The following is a 23,311-nucleotide window of genomic DNA, read 5'->3' as shown; positions in this document are numbered from 1 at the left end:
TTGGTTCTGTATATATTTATATGAATATAATTAATGAATGAGGCTGTTTTTCAAAGAAATTAAACTCATTGATCAATGTTGGTTCTGTTTATATTAATATGAATATAATTGATGAATGAGGCTGGGTTTCACTGAGGTTCAGCTTTGTGATCAATGTTGCTTCTGTTTATATTAATATGAATACAATTGAGGAATGAGGCTGGGTTTCACTGAGGTTCAGCTTTGTGATCAATGTTGGTTCTGTTTATATTAATATGAATATAATTGATGAATGAGGCTGGGTTTCACTGAGGTTAAACTCATTGATCAATGTTGGTTCTGTTTATATTTATATGAATATAATTGATGAATAAGGCTGGGTTTCAATGAGGTTAAACTCATTGATCAATGTTGGTTCTGTTTATACTAATATGAATATAATTGAGGAATGAGGCTGCGTTTCACTGAGGTTAAACTCATTGATCAATGTTGGTTCTGTTTATATTAATATCAATATAACTGATGAATGAGGCTGCTTTTCACTGAGGTTCAGCTTTGTGATCAATGTTGGTTCTGTTTATATTAATATGAATATAATTGATGAATAAGGCTGGGTTTCAATGAGGTTAAACTCATTGATCAATGTTGGTTCTGTTTATACTAATATGAATATAATTGAGGAATGAGGCTGCGTTTCACTGAGGTTAAACTCATTGATCAATGTTGGTTTGTTTATATTAATATGAATATAATTGATGAATGAGGCTGGGTTTCACTGAGGTTATGCTTTGTGGCCAATGCTGGTTCTGTTTCTATTAATATGAACATAATTGATGAATGAGGCTGGGTTTCACTGAGGTTCAGCTTTGTGGTCCATGTTTGTTCTGTTTCTATTAATATGAATATAATTGATGAATGAGGCTGGGTTTCACTGAGGTTAAGCTTTGTGATCAATGTTGGTTCTGTTTATACTAATATGCATATAATTGATGAATGAGTCTGGGTTTCAAAGAGGTTAAACTAATTGATCAATGTTGGTTCTGTTTATATTAATATGATATAATTGAGGAATGAGGCTGGGTTTCACTGAGGTTAAACTCATTGATCAATGTTGGTTCTGTTTATACTAATATGAATATAATTGATGAATGAGTCTGGGTTTCAAAGAGGTTCAACTAATTGATCAATGTTGGTTCTGTTTATATTAATATGATATAATTGAGGAATGAGGCTGGGTTTCACTGAGGTTAAACTAATTGATCAATGTTGGTTCTGTTTATACTAATATGAATATAATTGATGAATGAGTCTGGGTTTCAAAGAGGTTAAACTAATTGATAAATGTTGGTTCTGTTTTTACTAATATGAATATAATTGAGGAATGAGGCTGGGTTTCACTGAGGTTCAGCTTTGTGATCAATGTCGGTTCTGTTTATATTAATATGAATATATTTGATGAATGAGGCTGGGTTTCACTGAGGTTCAGCTTTGCGGTCAATACTTGTTCTGTTTATATTAATATGAATATAATTGATGAATGAGGCTGGGTTTCACTGAGGTTCAGCTTTGTGGTCAATGTTTGTTCAGTTTCTATTAATATGAATATAATTGATGAATGAGGCTGGGTTTCACTGAGGTTAAACTCATTGATCAATGTTGGTTCTGTTTATATTAATATGAATAAAATTGAGGAATGAGGCTGCTTTTCACTGAGGTAAAACTCATTGATCAATGTTGGTTCTGTTTATATTAATATGAATATAATTGATGAATGAGGCTGGGTTTCACTGAGGTTCAGCTTTGTGGCCAATGCTGGTTCTGTTTCTATTAATATGAATATAATTGATGAATGAGGCTGGGTTTCACTGAGGTTAAGCTTTGTGATCAATGTTGGTTCTGTTTATACTAATATGCATATAATTGATGAATGAGTCTGGGTTTCAAAGAGGTTAAACTAATTGATCAATGTTGGTTCTGTTTATATTAATATGAATATAATTGATGAATAAGAGTGGGTTTCAATGAGGTTAAACTCATTTATCAATGTTGGATCTGTTTATATTAATATGAATATAACTGATGAATGAGGCTGGGTTTCACTGAGGTTCAGCTTTGTGATCAATGTTGGTTCTGTATATATTTATATGAATATAATTAATGAATGAGGCTTTTTTTCAAAGAAATTAAACTCATTGATCAATGTTGGTTCTGTTTATATTAATATGAATATAATTGATGAATGAGGCTGGGTTTCACTGAGGTTCAGCTTTGTGATCAATGTTGGTTCTGTTTATACTAATATGCATATAATTGATGAATGAGTCTGGGTTTCAAAGAGGTTAAACTAATTGATCAATGTTGGTTCTGTTTATATTAATATGAATATAATTGATGAATGAGGCTGGGTTTCCATGAGGTTCAGCTTTGTGATCAATGTTGGTTCTGTTTATATTAATATGAATATAACTGATGAATGAGGCTGGGTTTCACTGAGGTTCAGCTTTGTGATCAATGTTGGTTCTGTATATATTTATATGAATATAATTAATGAATGAGGCTGTTTTTCAAAGAAATTAAACTCATTGATCAATGTTGGTTCTGTTTATATTAATATGAATATAATTGATGAATGAGGCTGGGTTTCACTGAGGTTCAGCTTTGTGATCAATGTTGCTTCTGTTTATATTAATATGAATACAATTGAGGAATGAGGCTGGGTTTCACTGAGGTTCAGCTTTGTGATCAATGTTGGTTCTGTTTATATTAATATGAATATAATTGATGAATGAGGCTGGGTTTCACTGAGGTTAAACTCATTGATCAATGTTGGTTCTGTTTATATTTATATGAATATAATTGATGAATAAGGCTGGGTTTCAATGAGGTTAAACTCATTGATCAATGTTGGTTCTGTTTATACTAATATGAATATAATTGAGGAATGAGGCTGCGTTTCACTGAGGTTAAACTCATTGATCAATGTTGGTTCTGTTTATATTAATATCAATATAACTGATGAATGAGGCTGCTTTTCACTGAGGTTCAGCTTTGTGATCAATGTTGGTTCTGTTTATATTAATATGAATATAATTGATGAATAAGGCTGGGTTTCAATGAGGTTAAACTCATTGATCAATGTTGGTTCTGTTTATACTAATATGAATATAATTGAGGAATGAGGCTGCGTTTCACTGAGGTTAAACTCATTGATCAATGTTGGTTCTGTTTATATTAATATGAATATAATTGATGAATGAGGCTGGGTTTCACTGAGGTTCAGCTTTGTGATCAATGTTGGTTCTGTTTATATGAATATGAATATAATTGAGGAATGAGGCTGGGTTTCACTGAGGTTAAACTCATTGATCAATGTTGGTTCTGTTTATATTAATATGAATAAAATTGAGGATTGAGGCTGCTTGTCACTGAGGTTAAACTCATTGATCAATGTTGGTTCTGTTTATATTAATATGATTATAATTGATGAATGAGGCTGGGTTTCACTGAGGTTATGCTTTGTGGCCAATGCTGGTTCTGTTTCTATTAATATGAACATAATTGATGAATGAGGCTGGGTTTCACTGAGGTTAAGCTTTGTGATCAATGTTGGTTCTGTTTATACTAATATGCATATAATTGATGAATGAGTCTGGGTTTCAAAGAGGTTAAACTAATTGATCAATGTTGGTTCTGTTTATATTAATATGATATAATTGAGGAATGAGGCTGGGTTTCACTGAGGTTAAACTCATTGATCAATGTTGGTTCTGTTTATACTAATATGAATATAATTGATGAATGAGTCTGGGTTTCAAAGAGGTTCAACTAATTGATCAATGTTGGTTCTGTTTATATTAATATGATATAATTGAGGAATGAGGCTGGGTTTCACTGAGGTTAAACTAATTGATCAATGTTGGTTCTGTTTATACTAATATGAATATAATTGATGAATGAGTCTGGGTTTCAAAGAGGTTAAACTAATTGATAAATGTTGGTTCTGTTTTTACTAATATGAATATAATTGAGGAATGAGGCTGGGTTTCACTGAGGTTCAGCTTTGTGATCAATGTCGGTTCTGTTTATATTAATATGAATATATTTGATGAATGAGGCTGGGTTTCACTGAGGTTCAGCTTTGCGGTCAATACTTGTTCTGTTTATATTAATATGAATATAATTGATGAATGAGGCTGGGTTTCATTGAGGTTCAGCTTTGTGGTCAATGTTTGTTCAGTTTCTATTAATATGAATATAATTGATGAATGAGGCTGGGTTTCACTGAGGTTAAACTCATTGATCAATGTTGGTTCTGTTTATATTAATATGAATAAAATTGAGGAATGAGGCTGCTTTTCACTGAGGTAAAACTCATTGATCAATGTTGGTTCTGTTTATATTAATATGAATATAATTGATGAATGAGGCTGGGTTTCACTGAGGTTCAGCTTTGTGGCCAATGCTGGTTCTGTTTCTATTAATATGAATATAATTGATGAATGAGGCTGGGTTTCACTGAGGTTAAGCTTTGTGATCAATGTTGGTTCTGTTTATACTAATATGCATATAATTGATGAATGAGTCTGGGTTTCAAAGAGGTTAAACTAATTGATCAATGTTGGTTCTGTTTATATTAATATGAATATAATTGATGAATAAGAGTGGGTTTCAATGAGGTTAAACTCATTGATCAATGTTGGATCTGTTTATATTAATATGAATATAACTGATGAATGAGGCTGGGTTTCCATGAGGTTAAACTCATTGATCAATGTTGGTTCTGTTTATACTAATATGAATATAATTGATGAATGAGTCTGGGTTTCAAAGAGGTTCAACTAATTGATCAATGTTGGTTCTGTTTATATTAATATGATATAATTGAGGAATGAGGCTGGGTTTCACTGAGGTTAAACTAATTGATCAATGTTGGTTCTGTTTATACTAATATGAATATAATTGATGAATGAGTCTGGGTTTCAAAGAGGTTAAACTAATTGATAAATGTTGGTTCTGTTTTTACTAATATGAATATAATTGAGGAATGAGGCTGGGTTTCACTGAGGTTCAGCTTTGTGATCAATGTCGGTTCTGTTTATATTAATATGAATATATTTGATGAATGAGGCTGGGTTTCACTGAGGTTCAGCTTTGCGGTCAATACTTGTTCTGTTTATATTAATATGAATATAATTGATGAATGAGGCTGGGTTTCACTGAGGTTCAGCTTTGTGATCAATGTTGGTTCTGTATATATTTATATGAATATAATTAATGAATGAGGCTGTTTTTCAAAGAAATTAAACTCATTGATCAATGTTGGTTCTGTTTATATTAATATGAATATAATTGATGAATGAGGCTGGGTTTCACTGAGGTTCAGCTTTGTGATCAATGTTGGTTCTGTTTATACTAATATGCATATAATTGATGAATGAGTCTGGGTTTCAAAGAGGTTAAACTAATTGATCAATGTTGGTTCTGTTTATATTAATATGAATATAATTGATGAATAAGAGTGGGTTTCAATGAGGTTAAACTCATTGATCAATGTTGGATCTGTTTATATTAATATGAATATAACTGATGAATGAGGCTGGGTTTCCATGAGGTTCAGCTTTGTGATCAATGTTGGTTCTGTTTATATTAATATGAATATAACTGATGAATGAGGCTGGGTTTCACTGAGGTTCAGCTTTGTGATCAATGTTGGTTCTGTATATATTTATATGAATATAATTAATGAATGAGGCTGTTTTTCAAAGAAATTAAACTCATTGATCAATGTTGGTTCTGTTTATATTAATATGAATATAATTGATGAATGAGGCTGGGTTTCACTGAGGTTCAGCTTTGTGATCAATGTTGCTTCTGTTTATATTAATATGAATACAATTGAGGAATGAGGCTGGGTTTCACTGAGGTTCAGCTTTGTGATCAATGTTGGTTCTGTTTATATTAATATGAATATAATTGATGAATGAGGCTGGGTTTCACTGAGGTTAAACTCATTGATCAATGTTGGTTCTGTTTATATTTATATGAATATAATTGATGAATAAGGCTGGGTTTCAATGAGGTTAAACTCATTGATCAATGTTGGTTCTGTTTATACTAATATGAATATAATTGAGGAATGAGGCTGCGTTTCACTGAGGTTAAACTCATTGATCAATGTTGGTTCTGTTTATATTAATATCAATATAACTGATGAATGAGGCTGCTTTTCACTGAGGTTCAGCTTTGTGATCAATGTTGGTTCTGTTTATATTAATATGAATATAATTGATGAATAAGGCTGGGTTTCAATGAGGTTAAACTCATTGATCAATGTTGGTTCTATTTATACTAATATGAATATAATTGAGGAATGAGGCTGCGTTTCACTGAGGTTAAACTCATTGATCAATGTTGGTTCTGTTTATATTAATATGAATATAATTGATGAATGAGGCTGGGTTTCACTGAGGTTCAGCTTTGTGATCAATGTTGGTTCTGTTTATATGAATATGAATATAATTGAGGAATGAGGCTGGGTTTCACTGAGGTTAAACTCATTGATCAATGTTGGTTCTGTTTATATTAATATCAATATAACTGATGAATGAGGCTGCTTTTCACTGAGGTTCAGCTTTGTGATCAATGTTGGTTCTGTTTATATTAATATGAATATAATTGATGAATAAGGCTGGGTTTCAATGAGGTTAAACTCATTGATCAATGTTGGTTCTGTTTATACTAATATGAATATAATTGAGGAATGAGGCTGCGTTTCACTGAGGTTAAACTCATTGATCAATGTTGGTTCTGTTTATATTAATATGAATATAATTGATGAATGAGGCTGGGTTTCACTGAGGTTCAGCTTTGTGGTCCATGTTTGTTCTGTTTCTATTAATATGAATATAATTGATGAATGAGGCTGGGTTTCACTGAGGTTAAGCTTTGTGATCAATGTTGGTTCTGTTTATACTAATATGCATATAATTGATGAATGAGTCTGGGTTTCAAAGAGGTTAAACTAATTGATCAATGTTGGTTCTGTTTATATTAATATGATATAATTGAGGAATGAGGCTGGGTTTCACTGAGGTTAAACTCATTGATCAATGTTGGTTCTGTTTATACTAATATGAATATAATTGATGAATGAGTCTGGGTTTCAAAGAGGTTCAGCTTTGTGATCAATGTCGGTTCTGTTTATATTAATATGAATATAATTGATGAATGAGGCTGGGTTTCACTGAGGTTCAGCTTTGTGGCCAATGCTTGTTCTGTTTATATTAATATGTATATAATTGATGAATGAGGCTGGGTTTCACTGAGGTTCAGCTTTGTGGTCCATGTTTGTTCTGTTTCTATTAATATGAATATAATTGATGAATGAGGCTGGGTTTCACTGAGGTTAAGCTTTGTGATCAATGTTGGTTCTGTTTATACTAATATGCATATAATTGATGAATGAGTCTGGGTTTCAAAGAGGTTAAACTAATTGATCAATGTTGGTTCTGTTTATATTAATATGATATAATTGAGGAATGAGGCTGGGTTTCACTGAGGTTAAACTCATTGATCAATGTTGGTTCTGTTTATACTAATATGAATATAATTGATGAATGAGTCTGGGTTTCAAAGAGGTTCAGCTTTGTGATCAATGTCGGTTCTGTTTATATTAATATGAATATAATTGATGAATGAGGCTGGGTTTCACTGAGGTTCAGCTTTGTGGCCAATGCTTGTTCTGTTTATATTAATATGTATATAATTGATGAATGAGGCTGGGTTTCACTGAGGTTCAGCTTTGTGATCAATGTTGGTTCTGTTTATACTAATATGCATATAATTGATGAATGAGTCTGGGTTTCAAAGAGGTTAAACTAATTGATCAATGTTGGTTCTGTTTATATTAATATGAATATAATTGATGAATAAGAGTGGGTTTCAATGAGGTTAAACTCATTGATCAATGTTGGATCTGTTTATATTAATATGAATATAACTGATGAATGAGGCTGGGTTTCCATGAGGTTCAGCTTTGTGATCAATGTTGGTTCTGTTTATATTAATATGAATATAACTGATGAATGAGGCTGGGTTTCACTGAGGTTCAGCTTTGTGATCAATGTTGGTTCTGTATATATTTATATGAATATAATTAATGAATGAGGCTGTTTTTCAAAGAAATTAAACTCATTGATCAATGTTGGTTCTGTTTATATTAATATGAATATAATTGATGAATGAGGCTGGGTTTCACTGAGGTTCAGCTTTGTGATCAATGTTGCTTCTGTTTATATTAATATGAATACAATTGAGGAATGAGGCTGGGTTTCACTGAGGTTCAGCTTTGTGATCAATGTTGGTTCTGTTTATATTAATATGAATATAATTGATGAATGAGGCTGGGTTTCACTGAGGTTAAACTCATTGATCAATGTTGGTTCTGTTTATATTTATATGAATATAATTGATGAATAAGGCTGGGTTTCAATGAGGTTAAACTCATTGATCAATGTTGGTTCTGTTTATACTAATATGAATATAATTGAGGAATGAGGCTGCGTTTCACTGAGGTTAAACTCATTGATCAATGTTGGTTCTGTTTATATTAATATCAATATAACTGATGAATGAGGCTGCTTTTCACTGAGGTTCAGCTTTGTGATCAATGTTGGTTCTGTTTATATTAATATGAATATAATTGATGAATAAGGCTGGGTTTCAATGAGGTTAAACTCATTGATCAATGTTGGTTCTGTTTATACTAATATGAATATAATTGAGGAATGAGGCTGCGTTTCACTGAGGTTAAACTCATTGATCAATGTTGGTTCTGTTTATATTAATATGAATATAATTGATGAATGAGGCTGGGTTTCACTGAGGTTATGCTTTGTGGCCAATGCTGGTTCTGTTTCTATTAATATGAACATAATTGATGAATGAGGCTGGGTTTCACTGAGGTTCAGCTTTGTGGTCCATGTTTGTTCTGTTTCTATTAATATGAATATAATTGATGAATGAGGCTGGGTTTCACTGAGGTTAAGCTTTGTGATCAATGTTGGTTCTGTTTATACTAATATGCATATAATTGATGAATGAGTCTGGGTTTCAAAGAGGTTAAACTAATTGATCAATGTTGGTTCTTTTTATATTAATATGATATAATTGAGGAATGAGGCTGGGTTTCACTGAGGTTAAACTCATTGATCAATGTTGGTTCTGTTTATACTAATATGAATATAATTGATGAATGAGTCTGGGTTTCAAAGAGGTTCAACTAATTGATCAATGTTGGTTCTGTTTATATTAATATGATATAATTGAGGAATGAGGCTGGGTTTCACTGAGGTTAAACTAATTGATCAATGTTGGTTCTGTTTATACTAATATGAATATAATTGATGAATGAGTCTGGGTTTCAAAGAGGTTAAACTAATTGATAAATGTTGGTTCTGTTTTTACTAATATGAATATAATTGAGGAATGAGGCTGGGTTTCACTGAGGTTCAGCTTTGTGATCAATGTCGGTTCTGTTTATATTAATATGAATATATTTGATGAATGAGGCTGGGTTTCACTGAGGTTCAGCTTTGCGGTCAATACTTGTTCTGTTTATATTAATATGAATATAATTGATGAATGAGGCTGGGTTTCACTGAGGTTCAGCTCTGTGGTCAATGTTTGTTCAGTTTCTATTAATATGAATATAATTGATGAATGAGGCTGGGTTTCACTGAGGTTAAACTCATTGATCAATGTTGGTTCTGTTTATATTAATATGAATAAAATTGAGGAATGAGGCTGCTTTTCACTGAGGTAAAACTCATTGATCAATGTTGGTTCTGTTTATATTAATATGAATATAATTGATGAATGAGGCTGGGTTTCACTGAGGTTCAGCTTTGTGGCCAATGCTGGTTCTGTTTCTATTAATATGAATATAATTGATGAATGAGGCTGGGTTTCACTGAGGTTAAGCTTTGTGATCAATGTTGGTTCTGTTTATACTAATATGCATATAATTGATGAATGAGTCTGGGTTTCAAAGAGGTTAAACTAATTGATCAATGTTGGTTCTGTTTATATTAATATGAATATAATTGATGAATAAGAGTGGGTTTCAATGAGGTTAAACTCATTTATCAATGTTGGATCTGTTTATATTAATATGAATATAACTGATGAATGAGGCTGGGTTTCACTGAGGTTCAGCTTTGTGATCAATGTTGGTTCTGTATATATTTATATGAATATAATTAATGAATGAGGCTGTTTTTCAAAGAAATTAAACTCATTGATCAATGTTGGTTCTGTTTATATTAATATGAATATAATTGATGAATGAGGCTGGGTTTCACTGAGGTTCAGCTTTGTGATCAATGTTGGTTCTGTTTATACTAATATGCATATAATTGATGAATGAGTCTGGGTTTCAAAGAGGTTAAACTAATTGATCAATGTTGGTTCTGTTTATATTAATATGAATATAATTGATGAATGAGGCTGGGTTTCCATGAGGTTCAGCTTTGTGATCAATGTTGGTTCTGTTTATATTAATATGAATATAACTGATGAATGAGGCTGGGTTTCACTGAGGTTCAGCTTTGTGATCAATGTTGGTTCTGTATATATTTATATGAATATAATTAATGAATGAGGCTGTTTTTCAAAGAAATTAAACTCATTGATCAATGTTGGTTCTGTTTATATTAATATGAATATAATTGATGAATGAGGCTGGGTTTCACTGAGGTTCAGCTTTGTGATCAATGTTGCTTCTGTTTATATTAATATGAATACAATTGAGGAATGAGGCTGGGTTTCACTGAGGTTCAGCTTTGTGATCAATGTTGGTTCTGTTTATATTAATATGAATATAATTGATGAATGAGGCTGGGTTTCACTGAGGTTCAGCTTTGTGATCAATGTTGGTTCTGTTTATATGAATATGAATATAATTGAGGAATGAGGCTGGGTTTCACTGAGGTTAAACTCATTGATCAATGTTGGTTCTGTTTATATTAATATGAATAAAATTGAGGATTGAGGCTGCTTGTCACTGAGGTTAAACTCATTGATCAATGTTGGTTCTGTTTATATTAATATGATTATAATTGATGAATGAGGCTGGGTTTCACTGAGGTTATGCTTTGTGGCCAATGCTGGTTCTGTTTCTATTAATATGAACATAATTGATGAATGAGGCTGGGTTTCACTGAGGTTCAGCTTTGTGGTCCATGTTTGTTCTGTTTCTATTAATATGAATATAATTGATGAATGAGGCTGGGTTTCACTGAGGTTAAGCTTTGTGATCAATGTTGGTTCTGTTTATACTAATATGCATATAATTGATGAATGAGTCTGGGTTTCAAAGAGGTTAAACTAATTGATCAATGTTGGTTCTGTTTATATTAATATGATATAATTGAGGAATGAGGCTGGGTTTCACTGAGGTTAAACTCATTGATCAATGTTGGTTCTGTTTATACTAATATGAATATAATTGATGAATGAGTCTGGGTTTCAAAGAGGTTCAACTAATTGATCAATGTTGGTTCTGTTTATATTAATATGATATAATTGAGGAATGAGGCTGGGTTTCACTGAGGTTAAACTAATTGATCAATGTTGGTTCTGTTTATACTAATATGAATATAATTGATGAATGAGTCTGGGTTTCAAAGAGGTTAAACTAATTGATAAATGTTGGTTCTGTTTTTACTAATATGAATATAATTGAGGAATGAGGCTGGGTTTCACTGAGGTTCAGCTTTGTGATCAATGTCGGTTCTGTTTATATTAATATGAATATATTTGATGAATGAGGCTGGGTTTCACTGAGGTTCAGCTTTGCGGTCAATACTTGTTCTGTTTATATTAATATGAATATAATTGATGAATGAGGCTGGGTTTCATTGAGGTTCAGCTTTGTGGTCAATGTTTGTTCAGTTTCTATTAATATGAATATAATTGATGAATGAGGCTGGGTTTCACTGAGGTTAAACTCATTGATCAATGTTGGTTCTGTTTATATTAATATGAATAAAATTGAGGAATGAGGCTGCTTTTCACTGAGGTAAAACTCATTGATCAATGTTGGTTCTGTTTATATTAATATGAATATAATTGATGAATGAGGCTGGGTTTCACTGAGGTTCAGCTTTGTGGCCAATGCTGGTTCTGTTTCTATTAATATGAATATAATTGATGAATGAGGCTGGGTTTCACTGAGGTTAAGCTTTGTGATCAATGTTGGTTCTGTTTATACTAATATGCATATAATTGATGAATGAGTCTGGGTTTCAAAGAGGTTAAACTAATTGATCAATGTTGGTTCTGTTTATATTAATATGAATATAATTGATGAATAAGAGTGGGTTTCAATGAGGTTAAACTCATTGATCAATGTTGGATCTGTTTATATTAATATGAATATAACTGATGAATGAGGCTGGGTTTCCATGAGGTTAAACTCATTGATCAATGTTGGTTCTGTTTATACTAATATGAATATAATTGATGAATGAGTCTGGGTTTCAAAGAGGTTCAACTAATTGATCAATGTTGGTTCTGTTTATATTAATATGATATAATTGAGGAATGAGGCTGGGTTTCACTGAGGTTAAACTAATTGATCAATGTTGGTTCTGTTTATACTAATATGAATATAATTGATGAATGAGTCTGGGTTTCAAAGAGGTTAAACTAATTGATAAATGTTGGTTCTGTTTTTACTAATATGAATATAATTGAGGAATGAGGCTGGGTTTCACTGAGGTTCAGCTTTGTGATCAATGTCGGTTCTGTTTATATTAATATGAATATATTTGATGAATGAGGCTGGGTTTCACTGAGGTTCAGCTTTGCGGTCAATACTTGTTCTGTTTATATTAATATGAATATAATTGATGAATGAGGCTGGGTTTCACTGAGGTTCAGCTTTGTGATCAATGTTGGTTCTGTATATATTTATATGAATATAATTAATGAATAAGGCTGTTTTTCAAAGAAATTAAACTCATTGATCAATGTTGGTTCTGTTTATATTAATATGAATATAATTGATGAATGAGGCTGGGTTTCACTGAGGTTCAGCTTTGTGATCAATGTTGGTTCTGTTTATACTAATATGCATATAATTGATGAATGAGTCTGGGTTTCAAAGAGGTTAAACTAATTGATCAATGTTGGTTCTGTTTATATTAATATGAATATAATTGATGAATAAGAGTGGGTTTCAATGAGGTTAAACTCATTGATCAATGTTGGATCTGTTTATATTAATATGAATATAACTGATGAATGAGGCTGGGTTTCCATGAGGTTCAGCTTTGTGATCAATGTTGGTTCTGTTTATATTAATATGAATATAACTGATGAATGAGGCTGGGTTTCACTGAGGTTCAGCTTTGTGATCAATGTTGGTTCTGTATATATTTATATGAATATAATTAATGAATGAGGCTGTTTTTCAAAGAAATTAAACTCATTGATCAATGTTGGTTCTGTTTATATTAATATGAATACAATTGATGAATGAGGCTGGGTTTCACTGAGGTTCAGCTTTGTGATCAATGTTGCTTCTGTTTATATTAATATGAATACAATTGAGGAATGAGGCTGGGTTTCACTGAGGTTCAGCTTTGTGATCAATGTTGGTTCTGTTTATATTAATATGAATATAATTGATGAATGAGGCTGGGTTTCACTGAGGTTAAACTCATTGATCAATGTTGGTTCTGTTTATATTTATATGAATATAATTGATGAATAAGGCTGGGTTTCAATGAGGTTAAACTCATTGATCAATGTTGGTTCTGTTTATACTAATATGAATATAATTGAGGAATGAGGCTGCGTTTCACTGAGGTTAAACTCATTGATCAATGTTGGTTCTGTTTATATTAATATCAATATAACTGATGAATGAGGCTGCTTTTCACTGAGGTTCAGCTTTGTGATCAATGTTGGTTCTGTTTATATTAATATGAATATAATTGATGAATAAGGCTGGGTTTCAATGAGGTTAAACTCATTGATCAATGTTGGTTCTATTTATACTAATATGAATATAATTGAGGAATGAGGCTGCGTTTCACTGAGGTTAAACTCATTGATCAATGTTGGTTCTGTTTATATTAATATGAATATAATTGATGAATGAGGCTGGGTTTCACTGAGGTTCAGCTTTGTGATCAATGTTGGTTCTGTTTATATGAATATGAATATAATTGAGGAATGAGGCTGGGTTTCACTGAGGTTAAACTCATTGATCAATGTTGGTTCTGTTTATATTAATATCAATATAACTGATGAATGAGGCTGCTTTTCACTGAGGTTCAGCTTTGTGATCAATGTTGGTTCTGTTTATATTAATATGAATATAATTGATTAATAAGGCTGGGTTTCAATGAGGTTAAACTCATTGATCAATGTTGGTTCTGTTTATACTAATATGAATATAATTGAGGAATGAGGCTGCGTTTCACTGAGGTTAAACTCATTGATCAATGTTGGTTCTGTTTATATTAATATGAATATAATTGATGAATGAGGCTGGGTTTCACTGAGGTTCAGCTTTGTGGTCCATGTTTGTTCTGTTTCTATTAATATGAATATAATTGATGAATGAGGCTGGGTTTCACTGAGGTTAAGCTTTGTGATCAATGTTGGTTCTGTTTATACTAATATGCATATAATTGATGAATGAGTCTGGGTTTCAAAGAGGTTAAACTAATTGATCAATGTTGGTTCTGTTTATATTAATATGATATAATTGAGGAATGAGGCTGGGTTTCACTGAGGTTAAACTCATTGATCAATGTTGGTTCTGTTTATACTAATATGAATATAATTGATGAATGAGTCTGGGTTTCAAAGAGGTTCAACTAATTGATCAATGTTGGTTCTGTTTATATTAATATGATATAATTGAGGAATGAGGCTGGGTTTCACTGAGGTTAAACTAATTGATCAATGTTGGTTCTGTTTATACTAATATGAATATAATTGATGAATGAGTCTGGGTTTCAAAGAGGTTAAACTAATTGATAAATGTTGGTTCTGTTTTTACTAATATGAATATAATTGAGGAATGAGGCTGGGTTTCACTGAGGTTCAGCTTTGTGATCAATGTCGGTTCTGTTTATATTAATATGAATATATTTGATGAATGAGGCTGGGTTTCACTGAGGTTCAGCTTTGCGGTCAATACTTGTTCTGTTTATATTAATATGAATATAATTGATGAATGAGGCTGGGTTTCACTGAGGTTCAGCTTTGTGGTCAATGTTTTTTCAGTTTCTATTAATATGAATATAATTGATGAATGAGGCTGGGTTTCACTGAGGTTAAACTCATTGATCAATGTTGGTTCTGTTTATATTAATATGAATAAAATTGAGTAATGAGGCTGCTTTTCACTGAGGTAAAACTCATTGTTCAATGTTGGTTCTGTTTATATTAATATGAATATAATTGATGAATGAGGCTGGGTTTCACTGAGGTTCAGCTTTGTGGCCAATGCTGGTTCTGTTTCTATTAATATGAATATAATTGATGAATGAGGCTGGGTTTCACTGAGGTTAAGCTTTGTGATCAATGTTGGTTCTGTTTATACTAATATGCATATAATTGATGAATGAGTCTGGGTTTCAAAGAGGTTAAACTAATTGATCAATGTTGGTTCTGTTTATATTAATATGAATATAATTGATGAATAAGAGTGGGTTTCAATGAGGTTAAACTCATTGATCAATGTTGGATCTGTTTATATTAATATGAATATAACTGATGAATGAGGCTGGGTTTCCATGAGGTTCAGCTTTGTGATCAATGTTGGTTCTGTTTATATTAATATGAATATAACCAATGAATGAGGCTGGGTTTCACTGAGGTTCAGCTTTGTGATCAATGTTGGTTCTGTATATATTTATATGAATATAATTAATGAATGAGGCTGTTTTTCAAAGAAATTAAACTCATTGATCAATGTTGGTTCTGTTTATATTAATATGAATATAATTGATGAATGAGGCTGGGTTTCACTGAGGTTCAGCTTTGTGATCAATGTTGGTTCTGTTTATACTAATATGCATATAATTGATGAATGAGTCTGGGTTTCAAAGAGGTTAAACTAATTGATCAATGTTGGTTCTGTTTATATTAATATGAATATAATTGATGAATAAGAGTGGGTTTCAATGAGGTTAAACTCATTGATCAATGTTGGATCTGTTTATATTAATATGAATATAACTGATGAATGAGGCTGGGTTTCCATGAGGTTCAGCTTTGTGATCAATGTTGGTTCTGTTTATATTAATATGAATATAACTGATGAATGAGGCTGGGTTTCACTGAGGTTCAGCTTTGTGATCAATGTTGGTTCTGTATATATTTATATGAATATAATTAATGAATGAGGCTGTTTTTCAAAGAAATTAAACTCATTGATCAATGTTGGTTCTGTTTATATTAATATGAATATAATTGATGAATGAGGCTGGGTTTCACTGAGGTTCAGCTTTGTGATCAATGTTGCTTCTGTTTATATTAATATGAATACAATTGAGGAATGAGGCTGGGTTTCACTGAGGTTCAGCTTTGTGATCAATGTTGGTTCTGTTTATATTAATATGAATATAATTGATGAATGAGGCTGGGTTTCACTGAGGTTAAACTCATTGATCAATGTTGGTTCTGTTTATATTTATATGAATATAATTGATGAATAAGGCTGGGTTTCCATGAGGTTAAACTCATTGATCAATGTTGGTTCTGTTTATATTAATATGAATATAACTGATGAATGAGGCTGGGTTTCACTGAGGTTCAGCTTTGTGATCAATGTTGGTTCTGTATATATTTATATGAATATAATTAATGAATGAGGCTGTTTTTCAAAGAAATTAAACTCATTGATCAATGTTGGTTCTGTTTATATTAATATGAATATAATTGATGAATGAGGCTGGGTTTCACTGAGGTTCAGCTTTGTGATCAATGTTGCTTCTGTTTATATTAATATGAATACAATTGAGGAATGAGGCTGGGTTTCACTGAGGTTCAGCTTTGTGATCAATGTTGGTTCTGTTTATATTAATATGAATATAATTGATGAATGAGGCTGGGTTTCACTGAGGTTAAACTCATTGATCAATGTTGGTTCTGTTTATATTTATATGAATATAATTGATGAATAAGGCTGGGTTTCAATGAGGTTAAACTCATTGATCAATGTTGGTTCTGTTTATACTAATATGAATATAATTGAGGAATGAGGCTGCGTTTCACTGAGGTTAAACTCATTGATCAATGTTGGTTCTGTTTATATTAATATCAATATAACTGATGAATGAGGCTGCTTTTCACTGAGGTTCAGCTTTGTGATCAATGTTGGTTCTGTTTATATTAATATGAATATAATTGATGAATAAGGCTGGGTTTCAATGAGGTTAAACTCATTGATCAATGTTGGTTCTGTTTATACTAATATGAATATAATTGAGGAATGAGGCTGCGTTTCACTGAGGTTAAACTCATTGATCAATGTTGGTTCTGTTTATATTAATATGAATATAATTGATGAATGAGGCTGGGTTTCACTGAGGTTAAGCTTTGTGATCAATGTTGGTTCTGTTTATATGAATATGAATATAATTGAGGAATGAGGCTGGGTTTCACTGAGGTTAAACTCATTGATCAATGCTGGTTCTGTTTATATTAATATGAATAAAATTGAGGATTGAGGCTGCTTGTCACTGAGGTTAAACTCATTGATCAATGTTGGTTCTGTTTATATTAATATGAATATAATTGATGAATGAGGCTGGGTTTCACTGAGGTACAGCTTTGTGATCAATGTTGGTTCTGTTTATATTAATATGAATATAATTGATGAATGAGGCTGGGTTTCACTGAGGTTCAGCTTTGTGATCAATGTTGGCTCTGTATATATTTATATGAATATAATTAATGAATGAGGCTGTTTTTCAAAGAAGTTAAACTCATTGATCAATGTTGGTTCTTTTTATATTAATATGAATATAATTGATGAATGAGGCTGGGTTTCACTGAGGTTCAGCTTTGTGGTCAATGTTGGTTCTGTTTATATTAATATGAATATAATTGATGAATGAGGCTGGGTTTCACTGAGGTTCAGCTTTGTGATCAATGTTGGTTCTGTTTATATGAATATGAATATAATTGAGGAATGAGGCTGGGTTTCACTGAGGTTAAACTCATTGATCAATGTTGGTTCTGTTTATATTAATATGAATAAAATTGAGGATTGAGGCTGCTTGTCACTGAGGTTAAACTCATTGATCAATGTTGGTTCTGTTTATATTAATATGAATATAATTGATGAATGAGGCTGGGTTTCACTGAGGTACAGCTTTGTGATCAATGTCGGTTCTGTTTATATTAATATGAATATAATTGATGAATGAGGCTGGGTTTCACTGAGGTTCAGCTTTGTGATCAATGTTGGTTCTGTATATATTTATATGAATATAATTAATGAATGAGGCTGTTTTTCAAAGAAGTTAAACTCATTGATCGATGTTGGTTCTTTTTATATTAATATGAATATAATTGATGAATGAGGCTGGGTTTCACTGAGGTTCAGCTTTGTGTTCAATGTTGGTTCTGTTTATATTAATATGAATATAATTGATGAATGAGGCTGGGTTTCACTGATCTTCAGCTTTGTGATCATTGTTGGTTCTGTTTATATTAATATGAATATAATTGAGGAATGAGGCTGCGTTTCACTGAGGTTAAACTCATTGATCAATGTTGGTTCTGTTTATATTAATATGATATAATTGAGGAATGAGGCTGGGTTTCACTGAGGTTAAACTCATTGATCAATGTTGGTTCTGTTTATACTAATATGAATATAATTGATGAATGAGTCTGGGTTTCAAAGAGGTTCAACTAATTGATCAATGTTGGTTCTGTTTATATTAATATGATATAATTGAGGAATGAGGCTGGGTTTCACTGAGGTTAAACTAATTGATCAATGTTGGTTCTGTTTATACTAATATGAATATAATTGATGAATGAGTCTGGGTTTCAAAGAGGTTAAACTAATTGATAAATGTTGGTTCTGTTTTTACTAATATGAATATAATTGAGGAATGAGGCTGGGTTTCACTGAGGTTCAGCTTTGTGATCAATGTCGGTTCTGTTTATATTAATATGAATATATTTGATGAATGAGGCTGGGTTTCACTGAGGTTCAGCTTTGCGGTCAATACTTGTTCTGTTTATATTAATATGAATATAATTGATGAATGAGGCTGGGTTTCACTGAGGTTCAGCTTTGTGGTCAATGTTTGTTCAGTTTCTATTAATATGAATATAATTGATGAATGAGGCTGGGTTTCACTGAGGTTAAACTCATTGATCAATGTTGGTTCTGTTTATATTAATATGAATAAAATTGAGGAATGAGGCTGCTTTTCACTGAGGTAAAACTCATTGATCAATGTTGGTTCTGTTTATATTAATATGAATATAATTGATGAATGAGGCTGGGTTTCACTGAGGTTCAGCTTTGTGGCCAATGCTGGTTCTGTTTCTATTAATATGAATATAATTGATGAATGAGGCTGGGTTTCACTGAGGTTAAGCTTTGTGATCAATGTTGGTTCTGTTTATACTAATATGCATATAATTGATGAATGAGTCTGGGTTTCAAAGAGGTTAAACTAATTGATCAATGTTGGTTCTGTTTATATTAATATGAATATAATTGATGAATAAGTCTGGGTTTCAAAGAGGTTCAACTAATTGATCAATGTTGGTTCTGTTTATATTAATATGATATAATTGAGGAATGAGTCTGGGTTTCAAAGAGGTTCAACTAATTGATCAATGTTGGTTCTGTTTATATTAATATGATATAATTGAGGAATGAGGCTGGGTTTCACTGAGGTTAAACTAATTGATCAATGTTGGTTCTGTTTATACTAATATGAATATAATTGATGAATGAGTCTGGGTTTCAAAGAGGTTAAACTAATTGATAAATGTTGGTTCTGTTTTTACTAATATGAATATAATTGAGGAATGAGGCTGGGTTTCACTGAGGTTCAGCTTTGTGATCAATATCGGTTCTGTTTATATTAATATGAATATATTTGATGAATGAGGCTGGGTTTCACTGAGGTTCAGCTTTGCGGTCAATACTTGTTCTGTTTATATTAATATGAATATAATTGATGAATGAGGCTGGGTTTCACTGAGGTTCAGCTTTGTGGTCAATGTTTGTTCAGTTTCTATTAATATGAATATAATTGATGAATGAGGCTGGGTTTCACTGAGGTTAAACTCATTGATCAATGTTGGTTCTGTTTATATTAATATGAATAAAATTGAGGAATGAGGCTGCTTTTCACTGAGGTAAAACTCATTGATCAATGTTGGTTCTGTTTATATTAATATGAATATAATTGATGAATGAGGCTGGGTTTCACTGAGGTTCAGCTTTGTGGCCAATGCTGGTTCTGTTTCTATTAATATGAATATAATTGATGAATGAGGCTGGGTTTCACTGAGGTTAAGCTTTGTGATCAATGTTGGTTCTGTTTATACTAATATGCATATAATTGATGAATGAGTCTGGGTTTCAAAGAGGTTAAACTAATTGATCAATGTTGGTTCTGTTTATATTAATATGAATATAATTGATGAATAAGAGTGGGTTTCAATGAGGTTAAACTCATTGATCAATGTTGGATCTGTTTATATTAATATGAATATAACTGATGAATGAGGCTGGGTTTCCATGAGGTTCAGCTTTGTGATCAATGTTGGTTCTGTTTATATTAATATGAATATAACTGATGAATGAGGCTGGGTTTCACTGAGGTTCAGCTTTGTGATCAATGTTGGTTCTGTATATATTTATATGAATATAATTAATGAATGAGGCTGTTTTTCAAAGAAATTAAACTCATTGATCAATGTTGGTTCTGTTTATATTAATATGAATATAATTGATGAATGAGGCTGGGTTTCACTGAGGTTCAGCTTTGTGATCAATGTTGCTTCTGTTTATATTAATATGAATATAATTGAGGAATGAGGCTGGGTTTCACTGAGGTTCAGCTTTGTGATCAATGTTGGTTCTGTTTATATTAATATGAATATAATTGATGAATGAGGCTGGGTTTCACTGAGGTTAAACTCATTGATCAATGTTGGTTCTGTTTATATTTATATGAATATAATTGATGAATAAGGCTGGGTTTCAATGAGGTTAAACTCATTGATCAATGTTGGTTCTGTTTATACTAATATGAATATAATTGAGGAATGAGGCTGCGTTTCACTGAGGTTAAACTCATTGATCAATGTTGGTTCTGTTTATATTAATATCAATATAACTGATGAATGAGGCTGCTTTTCACTGAGGTTCAGCTTTGTGATCAATGTTGGTTCTGTTTATATTAATATGAATATAATTGATGAATAAGGCTGGGTTTCAATGAGGTTAAACTCATTGATCAATGTTGGTTCTGTTTATACTAATATGAATATAATTGAGGAATGAGGCTGCGTTTCACTGAGGTTAAACTCATTGATCAATGTTGGTTCTGTTTATATTAATATGAATATAATTGATGAATGAGGCTGGGTTTCACTGAGGTTCAGCTTTGTGATCAATGTTGGTTCTGTTTATATGAATATGAATATAATTGAGGAATGAGGCTGGGTTTCACTGAGGTTAAACTCATTGATCAATGTTGGTTCTGTTTATATTAATATGAATAAAATTGAGGATTGAGGCTGCTTGTCACTGAGGTTAAACTCATTGATCAATGTTGGTTCTGTTTATATTAATATGATTATAATTGATGAATGAGGCTGGGTTTCACTGAGGTTATGCTTTGTGGCCAATGCTGGTTCTGTTTCTATTAATATGAACATAATTGATGAATGAGGCTGGGTTTCACTGAGGTTCAGCTTTGTGGTCCATGTTTGTTCTGTTTCTATTAATATGAATATAATTGATGAATGAGGCTGGGTTTCACTGAGGTTAAGCTTTGTGATCAATGTTGGTTCTGTTTATACTAATATGCATATAATTGATGAATGAGTCTGGGTTTCAAAGAGGTTAAACTAATTGATCAATGTTGGTTCTGTTTATATTAATATGATATAATTGAGGAATGAGGCTGGGTTTCACTGAGGTTAAACTCATTGATCAATGTTGGTTCTGTTTATACTAATATGAATATAATTGATGAATGAGTCTGGGTTTCAAAGAGGTTCAACTAATTGATCAATGTTGGTTCTGTTTATATTAATATGATATAATTGAGGAATGAGGCTGGGTTTCACTGAGGTTAAACTAATTGATCAATGTTGGTTCTGTTTATACTAATATGAATATAATTGATGAATGAGTCTGGGTTTCAAAGAGGTTAAACTAATTGATAAATGTTGGTTCTGTTTTTACTAATATGAATATAATTGAGGAATGAGGCTGGGTTTCACTGAGGTTCAGCTTTGTGATCAATGTCGGTTCTGTTTATATTAATATGAATATATTTGATGAATGAGGCTGGGTTTCACTGAGGTTCAGCTTTGCGGTCAATACTTGTTCTGTTTATATTAATATGAATATAATTGATGAATGAGGCTGGGTTTCACTGAGGTTCAGCTTTGTGGTCAATGTTTGTTCAGTTTCTATTAATATGAATATAATTGATGAATGAGGCTGGGTTTCACTGAGGTTAAACTCATTGATCAATGTTGGTTCTGTTTATATTAATATGAATAAAATTGAGGAATGAGGCTGCTTTTCACTGAGGTAAAACTCATTGATCAATGTTGGTTCTGTTTATATTAATATGAATATAATTGATGAATGAGGCTGGGTTTCACTGAGGTTCAGCTTTGTGGCCAATGCTGGTTCTGTTTCTATTAATATGAATATAATTGATGAATGAGGCTGGGTTTCACTGAGGTTAAGCTTTGTGATCAATGTTGGTTCTGTATATATTTATATGAATATAATTAATGAATGAGGCTGTTTTTCAAAGAAATTAAACTCATTGATCAATGTTGGTTCTGTTTATATTAATATGAATATAATTGATGAATGAGGCTGGGTTTCACTGAGGTTCAGCTTTGTGATCAATGTTGGTTCTGTTTATACTAATATGCATATAATTGATGAATGAGTCTGGGTTTCAAAGAGGTTAAACTAATTGATCAATGTTGGTTCTGTTTATATTAATATGAATATAATTGATGAATAAGAGTGGGTTTCAATGAGGTTAAACTCATTGATCAATGTTGGATCTGT

The sequence above is a fragment of the Leuresthes tenuis genome, unplaced genomic scaffold (genome assembly GCF_036924035.1).
Source record: "Leuresthes tenuis unplaced genomic scaffold, fLeuTen1.0.hap1 SCAF_20, whole genome shotgun sequence".
NCBI classification, from domain to species: Eukaryota; Metazoa; Chordata; class Actinopteri; order Atheriniformes; family Atherinopsidae; genus Leuresthes; species Leuresthes tenuis.
The sequence above is the reverse complement of the archived record's forward strand: the minus strand, read 5'-3'. Positions refer to the sequence as shown.